Genomic DNA, 10009 nt, shown 5'->3' with positions numbered 1-10009 from the left:
CGTTCCTCCCACCTAACAATACTGTCGTTCTCGCTGTCCTCAGGGTTACTGACCCGAGGGCCAAAGCAGGACAAACACGGCGCAGCCACAGCTTTCACGCCATTCCATAACAGGCTCACAAAAGTCTCTTCTGTAGCTTGTTCTTCATACTCGCACCGGACAGGTGCGTTCTCTTCCTCAGCCTCCATCTGCCATCTTGGACCTTCTGCACCTTGCAGATCCTCCAATTTTGCGGTCTCCATTCGGCCACTGAATATTGGATTTTTGTACATGGAGCTCCTCTCTGCGGGGCAGCTACCACATCGATACAATAAAAATGCCTTGTGCACCACCTTGTGTACCTAACGTAGATCTGACTCGTGTTTGCACTACCTCAGGCTAGGCTCACTCTTTCTGTGTCTACTGTATCTCCTTCCTCCCAGTCTGTGCTCCTCTTGGTAAGTGGTCTGGAATGGAGACTAGAGTACTCTGGCTCTTCCATGCAGTAATTTGGGCGTCTACCTACTGTTGGCTAGCCTAGCACGGACCCTTCCAGAATTCCTGCCCTAAGTTACCAGTTTACCCCTTCAGGCATCCCCCACCAGCGCTACCTCAAGGCGACTAGAACAGCAATAGCCCCCTTCTCCAGACCCACTAACCCCTTGCAGGATCCCAGGTCGTCTGTGCGGTCTGCAGCTCCAGCAGCTCTCTGACTACCCCTGGCTCCGTCCCACGTAGCACAAAGTGGCAGCAGACACTCTTCCTGTTTCCTAGTGTGCCTAGGAAAAGCCTGTCCTGTTAACAGATATATCTCAGCAGCTCCTCCAAATGTAACGGGTATTCCCTCCTGTCTGACCCACCCAATCTCACATTGGCCCGTGTGGTCTAACCGGTCCCCATTACGTGATCCTGTATGGTGGTGCACCTGCAAGTAACAGGACTCCTGAGTTTCCCGCATGATGGTATTAGGAGATGTCATCAGGAACAGGTAGCTGAGGAAGTGGATCTGAGTCCTACCTATATCATGTGCAGCGCCTCCACCTCATCAGGATCTATGCTTCCGCAGGGAGATGGTCCTGGTGAGGAACTCCTTCTTGGTGGTGGCATCCACTGTTGAGTAACTTCACACTCGCACAGTGGGGGTATCTTTAAACAGGGCATCTTTCTTGACGTACTCGATGAAGTAGGCTGCCCCATGCAGCTGTCAGCTCTAGCCGCACATTTCTCCGTGCTGTCCCTTTGCCAGGTACGCCCTCCCAATTGGAGTGGGATCCCCTCTTCCCGTAGGGAGATCACCCCTGTGCCAGGTCCCTGGACACAGTGTGGCCTTGACAGGCTTGATTTGGAAACCCGTGCCACTAGTTACAGCACTAGTGGGCACAAAGCTATCCTGCAATCCCTTTCACAGGAGCCAAAACACATCAGCAACAACAACTAACTCTGACAGTGTTGTGCCTTATATACCTCAGGGGGCAGGCACATCTCTGACGTCACTATCCAGGGACTCAGAGCATGCAGCCACTCCCTTCCATACATAGGGCACCTCACCAGGGTGTGAGGGAAAACCTCCATAACTACTGCTGGCATTCCTGTACTTACCAGGGTTTACTGCCAGCAGGGAAGATGTCTGCAGTCCATTATTATGCATGGCTACATACTCCCCCTGGTGAATCCCCACCGTTCCGGCTGGGACCTAATTTTGATGTACCTTGCGCCAGGAAACACTGCAAAAGAACACAAAAATTAGATTTCAAAACATCCTTGATTTTCATAATAATGCAACATATGGCACTCACTGACCAGCAGGGAGCTCTAGGCTAAACACAGACTCTATTTAGGCAACCTAATAGTAGTGTCGAGGGTCTGGCTTTTTCACCTCCCTTCCCGCTGCATCTGTCACCGTGACACTGTACTCCCGGGGCAGACCTCGCTCATTGCGGTACACTACCTTGTGCATGTAAATGCTGCGCCCGATATTCCACACCCTCATCAACTGACAAATTCTCTGCTCAGCCTGAACACCCATAATGGCACCCCCTTTATTAACAATGTAGTATTCAATGTCTGCCCGGAGCCACCTATCCCTGTGATCCTCGATCTCCCTCATTATGGGTTCCGGGACGTATGGGTACTCAAGCCCATGAGACCTCTTATATTTGGCTGTGATAGCTCGCTCTGCACGGCAGGCCCGGGTCAATTTAGCATAACCAGCCCTCCCCGGCAACACCCATGACAGGGGCTCGTCTGGATCCACTGGATCCTCTAATCCATCGGGACCCTTTGGCGTGATTAAGCCTCGCCTAATCTTACCCCACCTCGTTTGCAGCTCCTTTAGGTAAGCCGCGTCATCAAATTCACCTGTAGCCCACCAGTGATCCACCACCCCATCTCTTTCCAGAATGAATCGGGTGCGATCAAGCCACGCTACATATCCCTCATACAGAGGCGCCCACCATCTAGTTTCCCTGAGCTCCTCTTGCCCGGACTCTAAGGATTCCTCTTCTTCGAGCCCCCCAGAAGATACCCTCAGATGGTACCGCAAGCCCCCTGTCCCGCGACTTATTCCCAATTGTGACACTCATAGCGCTAGGACAGTCACTTGACACCGACACTTGTTGTGAAATCCTCCCTCCTCCCACCGATCCATCATCGGACGTCCCCCAGTCCAGGCTCCCAGTCTGTTCCTCAGAAGTGACCCGTGAATCCCCTGACATCCCTAGACTAGAAGTTGACCCAAACGTGAAAACGACTGGGGTAGGGACTTTATCTAAGGCCTTGGGGCTAACTTTGGGGTTGGACGGGATTTGGGGATAGGGCCGGACAGTTGGTACTGGCAGGGCTACGACCTGCTCCTCAGCACTACCTGGCTCAGCTCCGCTACAAAGTCTTTCCTCTTCACCAGTACTGGGAATCTTTACTCTCCGTATCGAGCGCCCATTCCTCCTTGAAGTAGGCGACCGGCTTCCGCTGCTCGACCGCAGAGGCGCGATCATCTCCCACTCGACCCCGCCCTGGTCATCAGGAACACTCTCCGTGCACGCACGTGACTCGCCGCCATCTTGGGTTGGGTCCCCAATCGAGACCTCTTCTTCCACAAGGACATCCGGCAACGCCCTGCTCCTGCGCGATCCCGCTGGGGCCTTGCTCTGCTCTTCCTTGCTCACCACCCCCGGAGCCTGCGATAGACACGGCTTTGCCTTATTACTCCGTAGTGTCGGGGTGGATCGACCTCCATCCGAATTGCTAGTCACCACGCCTGTGGTACTCCGCTGCTCAGGTTGTTGCGGTACTGGCGACACTCGACTCCATGCCTCCACACCACAAGGGATGGCTGTTCGCCAAGGTGTACCACTGGTATGGTACTCTGGCATCAAATCCAGTGCATCAGACAGCCTTGCGCACTCCTCGTCCGAGGACTCTAGCTTCGCATTTGGGCGGGGCACGCCATTAGGTGATCGCCGGTGTGCCCCTCTCTTGTGACCCCGTCGATGGCTATGTTTTCCTTTCTTGAGAACCGGCCCTGGTCCCGGTTCTTCGGGACCCGTGGTCTCTCTCCACAACGCACCGGAAGCTCCGCTGCCAACATGGAAACATCTTCCGTTGTCTCCACAGCTTGCACCGGCACAAAGGTCGGCATGGGCCACAGAAACTGCAATCCACAATGAGGGCATCGGGCAGCAGTGCCCACGGCTCCACCCGGCAGTCTGCACTGCAGGCAGAGACATGCCACAGTCTCTACACCCTCTACCCGGAGGATCAGGAAGCCTCCTGGAGCCGATTAGGGATGCGTAGTGATCAACGGACTCTGATCAGCTTGATCAGAGACACCAGCCATATTCACCAGTGGAGGTACTCTCTTTAAGGGTCTGTACTGCTCACTGGCTCTTGGCAACTGGAGTGCAGGGGCTAGTTTGGAAACCCCTCCTCCTACCTTCTCCATCCGCATCCGGTGGAACTGCAAACCACTCCCCCTGGTTGAAACTTGAGGGAGGTCTCGTAGACTTTAGGCTGACCCAGCACAGGGGCGGAGTGAGTCATAGTCCATGAGGGCGCGGCTCCAGCTTTCGTGCCACACTCCCCAACAGGGTGGGGTTTTCTCGTTGGCGCCACTTCTGGCCAACAATCAGCAAGCTGCAAAGTTGCAAGACTTTCTGAAACTGGCCCACGCAGTGTCCCGAGAACGCGGGAACCGCCATCTTGGTTCGTACTGTCTCTTTGATTCACATTTGAGGTAGCGTTTGGTTGTTTGTGTATCGAATGATAAGCAAGTCCATTTCGTTCCTCCCACCTAACAATACTGTCGTTCTCGCTGTCCTCAGGGTTACTGACCCCAGGGCCAAAGCAGGACAAACACGGCGCAGCCACAGCTTTCACGCCATTCCATAACAGGCTCACAAAAGTCTCTTCTGTAGCTTGTTCTTCATACTCGCACCGGACAGGTGCGTTCTCTTCCTCGGCCTCCGTCCGCCATCTTGGACCTTCTGCACCTTGCAGATCCTCCAATCTTGCGGTCTCCATTCGGCCACTGAATATTGGATTTTTGTACATGGAGCTCCTCTCTGCGGGGCAGCTACCACATCGATACAATAAAAATGCCTTGTGCACCACCTTGTGTACCTAACGTAGATCGGACTCGTGTTTGCACTACCTCAGGCTAGGCTCACTCTTTCTGTGTCTACTGTATCTCCTTCCTCCCAGTCTGTGCTCCTCTTGGTAAGTGGTCTGGAATGGAGACTAGAGTACTCTGGCTCTTCCATGCAGTACTTTGGGCGTCTACCTACTGTTGGCTAGCCTAGCGCTGACCCTTCCAGAATTCCTGCCCTAAGTTACCAGTTTACCCCTTCAGGCATCCCCCACCAGCGCTACCTCAAGGCGACTAGAACAGCAATAGCCCCCCTCTCCAGACCCACTAACCCCTTGCAGGATCCCAGGTCGTCTGAGCGGTCTGCAGCTCCAGCAGCTCCCTGACTACCCCTGGCTCCGTCCCACGTAGCACAAAGTGGCAGCAGACACTCTCCCTGTTTCCTAGTGTGCCTAGGAAAAGCCTGTCCTGTTAACAGATATATCTCAGCAGCGCCTCCAAATGTAACGGGTATTCCCTCCTGTCTGACCCACCCAATCTCACATTGGCCCGTGTGGTCTAACCGGTCCCCATTACGTATCGTGTATGGTTGTGCACCTGCAAGTAACAGGACTCCTGAGTCTCCCGCATGATGGTATTAGGGGATGTCATCAGGAACAGGTAGCTGAGGTAGTGGATCCGAGTCCTACCTATATTATGTGCAGCGCCTCCACCTCATCAGGATCTATGCTTCCGCAGGGAGATGGTCCTGGTGAGGAACTCCTTCTTGGTGGTGGCATCCACTGTTGAGTAACTTCACACTCACACAGTGGGGGTATCTTTAAACAGGGCATCTTTATTGACGTACTCGATGAAGTAGGCTGCCCCATGCAGCTGTCAGCTCTAGCCGCACATTTCTCCGTGCTGTCCCTTTGCCAGGTACGCCCTCCCAATTGGAGTGGGATCCCCTCTCCCCGTAGGGAGATCACCCCTGAGCCAGGTCCCTGGACACAGTGTGGCCTTGACAGCCTTGATTTGGAAACCCGTGCCACTTGTTACAGCACTAGTGGGCACAAAGCTATCCTGCAATCCCTTTCACAGGAGCCAAAACACATCAGCAACAACAACTAACTCTGACAGTGTTGTGCCTTATATACCTCAGGGGGCAGGCACATCTCTGACGTCACTATCCAGGGACTCAGAGCATGCAGCCACTCCCTTCCATACATAGGGCACCTCACCAGGGTGTGAGGGAAAACCTCCATACACTGGCGACACACTTTATTCGAGCTCGGCTAGTCCCACGAATTCGGGTATACCCGGGTGTATTGAGGTTTGTGACTGTTTTCTGCCCGAGTGCATTGAGGTATTTTCCAGACAGGGATTGAAGCATTTTATTCCTGCTGGCTGCAATACTGCACAGTATATATATATATACTGCATTACAATTCATGAATTTATGCCATCTGGTAGACACGCGAAGCATTGCAGCCTATTAAATCCTAATCATTATCATTTAACAGATCAGCCGCCCGTCAGCCAGGCATGAACCCAGGCTGGGAAGGCAAACACAACGGGGCTTGTCAGAGGTGAGGAGCGGCGCATTCCAGGTATCTGCCAGGTACATACTGGGTATTTGCTCGAATAAAGTGTGTCGGTGCAGTAACTACTGCTGGCATTCCTGTACTTACCAGGGTTTACTGCCAGCAGGGAAGATGTCTGCAGTCCATTATTATGCATGGCTACATGTATATAAAACATTATTGTATACGGTCAGAAAACATCAGCATACTGTTTCAGGTATTCTATCCTAATCAATAACAACGGCCACTAAACTGTAGACTCCGGTACAGGCATTGTTACACAAAGCAATATTATCCATCGGAATCCCTCCATTTGCCGTTTTCCACATGAGATGAAAAAGTTTTCATTTCTGAGGGGAAAAAAAAAGGAAAAGTTTTACTGTAATGGTCAGTCCCCTAAAGAAGTTCTCACAGTCAGTCCCACCAATAATTTTCTCGGGGGGCGTCTCCTGTTCACATGCGCATGCGCCTACCGCAGATGTAATGACACGCATATGCGTTTCAAGAAGGTTCCAATATGCATGCGCCTAGCTTTTCACCAATTGTGCAGTATCTACTGTAGAAGCCGCACAGCCAATGATATTGCTTACAGGAGAATCGCTTGACTTTTGAATCGCACTGATATTGATATTTTCACAATAAAAAAAACAGAATAAAATACGGCAACATTACTCACCATAGAATTTCCTAATCAGCTGGCGCCGGGCCACTGCCAGTCCAGTATTCTTGATCACACGCATCGTTGACTGGTGACAGCGGGACTACTACACCTGTAGTCAGCTGATGAGGCTGGAAATCGCTTAGGTACATGCAAGCTTGCTCGAAACTGTACGCGAAATCCGGCTCAGGCTGCAGGTATCCGTGCGTGGACAGACAGCAAGGGTTGTCACTGACGGTTGGACCGTTACCGCTGGTGCTGGCGCATTGCTTGCCAGCGACTGACGTTTCTTACTTGGTTTTAACATGACCTTTCGCCTTTTGCCGTCTGCATGATCATAGATACAGGAAAAACCCGGTGATACACACCAATACCCTCCAATAAATTCGGGATCAATATGAAAAAAACATGGATCGCTACATAACTTTTTCCTTATTGCACGCTTCCACAAGTGAGGATCTAGCGAAAATTTGTAAAAGTCATAGTTTTCGATAAAATACTGATAAATTTGAACTACTGTTGCCATCTTATCATCTGTTGCATTAATCGCGGCCCATATTAAATAAGCGTACGTTCTGCCGAGTTTTTGGAACACGGGCTGCACTTCTGCACTCATGGCGGGAGTCTCTGGACAATAAGCAGACCAGAAACTGGTGCTTGTCTTTCTTTAATATGAAAAGCCTAAATTGATACATTATTGTAACCTCTTCCTTCAGTCCCAAGGCCAATTTACAATAGACCACTGTGGTATTAAACGAAACACCTGCAAGTCGACACATTACTGAAGCGCATGCGCATTACAATTCATGAATATCTGCCATCTGGCGGACACGCAAAGAATTGCAACCAATTAAATCCGAACCATTATCAATAAACACATCAACCGCGCATCAACCACGGCTGTGAATGCAACATGAATGCGGTATGAATGCGGTCAGAATGCGGCATGAACGCGGTGAAGTGCGTGGCATTCGAAAAAAAAATCCCGGAAAAACGCGGTGATGTTGGAGAATAAAAGGGGCCGTGGCTGTATGTGGTCAGCGTTGCCCCTATGGTGTATGTACTCTGTTGGTGCACTTATGATATAGGTACCTGCCGGGGGGTCCAGCACCCAGGTGCGCCGACTGAGGAACAAGGGAATCCGCCGATCAAGCAATGGTCCCCGCGACGAGTCTCCCTCTGTGTGGGGTGGTATGCCGCGGGATGATCCCACATGAAGATAGTCTCTTACTCCTGTTCTGGTGATCTGGTCCCAGACCACCGCTCTCCAGTGCTGCGCAACGTCGCAACTTTGTCCCTGGCATAAACAGCTAATGGGGCAGTGTCCCTACCTAAGGGGCTGTCCCTGTCGCTGCCACACTCTTACCAGGGGAGTCGAGGCCTAGCTGGGGCCTGGGGGGATGTCAGGCCTAGTGCAGGAGTCACAGACCACTGCACACCTACACCCTCCTTTGTCTGTGTCCCAGTTCCGACTGCTTTGCGATTCCCAGCGCGCAAATTGTATCTATCTGCAGCAGGAGATCCTCGCAGCCCTATTGGCTGTGTGTCATCATGTGTGTGCCTGCTCCTAAGCATTATGAGGCTTGTTGTCCCTGCGGAGCAACTTCCTATCTAATGGCTGCCGCTCCGGGGACCTATCTGCGCATGCGCGACTAGGTAATGGCCGCCGGCTGATAGTCTGCGCATGCACGAACTTGCGCAAGATGGCGGCGCCATGTGGAGAACCGCCGGACCCTCCGGCGAGTCCGTCACCCGCCGCAACGGCCCGCAGCAGCGGAGTTAAGTGGGGGGCGTGGGGGGAATGGAGGACCGGGAAGCCATGGGAGACCTGGCTACATATATATATCTATACTATATATATACTGTATATATCTTTTTAGAGCTGCATCCCAATGGCTCATTTCCCTCTTACCAGTGCCTGATATTCCTTATACACTTATTAATTTTATTTATCACTTAATAATTTTCACTTAGTGTTAGTCCTAGCGCTGATTTGTTTTTGTATGTATATATATATATAAAATGGTTTTTGAAGCATAAAGTGGCACTGTGTGCTCATTTGCATGTAATTTCCCAGAATCCCTTGCTGCAGTGAAAGTGCTGTGTGCTGGGTGATAATGGGGAAAGGCGGGGTTGCAGACCTGCCTAAGACATGCAGATGAGCATACAGTTGTATTTACATTTGCATATATATATATATATACAGTGTTCGACAATCCTATACATTTACACGCCCGGGGCGGGTGGATTTAACCCCCGGGCGAGTAAATATGGGCCCAAGCAGAACACGTGCTTGTTTTTTTAAATTTCCCCGCTAGCGCTGAATTTTCCCTGCTCGCGCTGAAAAAAAAAAAAACTCCCCCTACCTGACAGCTGATTGGCGCGCGCTCCCAGGATTTGTGGGCGTGCGGCCAGGCTCTTTATGAGCTCGCCCCCAACGAGCGGCCATTTTTTCTGGCCAGAGATCTGTTGGAGAGTACTAGAGTAAGTACTCTCCAATCCTCCATCCCCTCTGCTCCTTCCCTGCCTCCTGCAGTTCCCCCTTACTCCCCGCTTCCCCCCCCCAATACCCGCGCGTGACTGGAGATGGTAGCGAGGGTGTTCTCTCCTTCTCTCCCCGGCCCCCGCTTATCCGCGCGGGGCATAGGTGTCCCCCCCCCCTTCTTCCCCCCAGCTTCCCGTGCCACTTCCAGCTTTCCCCGATCCCCGTGCGGGGTGGGTGATGGTAGTGGGGGTGTTCCCCGCTTACCCCAGCTTCCCGCGATCCCCGCGGGCGGGTGATGGTAGTGGGGGGTGTCCCCGCTTACCCCGGCTTCCCGCAATACCCGCACGGGACAGGTAGTGGGTGTTATCCTGGCTTCATGCGCCACTTCTCGCTTCCCAGATCCCCGCGTGGGGTGGGAGATGGTAGCAGGGGTGTTCCCCCCTTACCTCCTTGGTCTCCGCATCCCCACGGTCCTGTGGCTGTGCGCGCAGGGCGGGAGATGGTCGCGGGGGGGGGCGAGCAGGGCAGTGGTGGTGGTGCTCGGTCGCGCGGCCTTTCCTCTTCTTCCCCCTGTCGTGGGTGTGTGTGTGTGTGTATGGGTGAGTGTGTGTGTGTGTGTGTATGCATGCATGTATGGGAGAGTGTGTGTGTGTGTATGCGTGTGTGTGTGTGTGTGTGTGTGTGTGTGTGTGTGTGTGTGTGTGTGTGTGTGTGTGTGTGTGTGTGTATGCATGCATGGATGG

The sequence above is a fragment of the Ascaphus truei genome, chromosome 12 (assembly GCF_040206685.1).
Source record: "Ascaphus truei isolate aAscTru1 chromosome 12, aAscTru1.hap1, whole genome shotgun sequence".
NCBI lineage: Eukaryota > Metazoa > Chordata > Amphibia > Anura > Ascaphidae > Ascaphus > Ascaphus truei.
Note: the sequence above shows the minus strand (reverse complement) of the source record.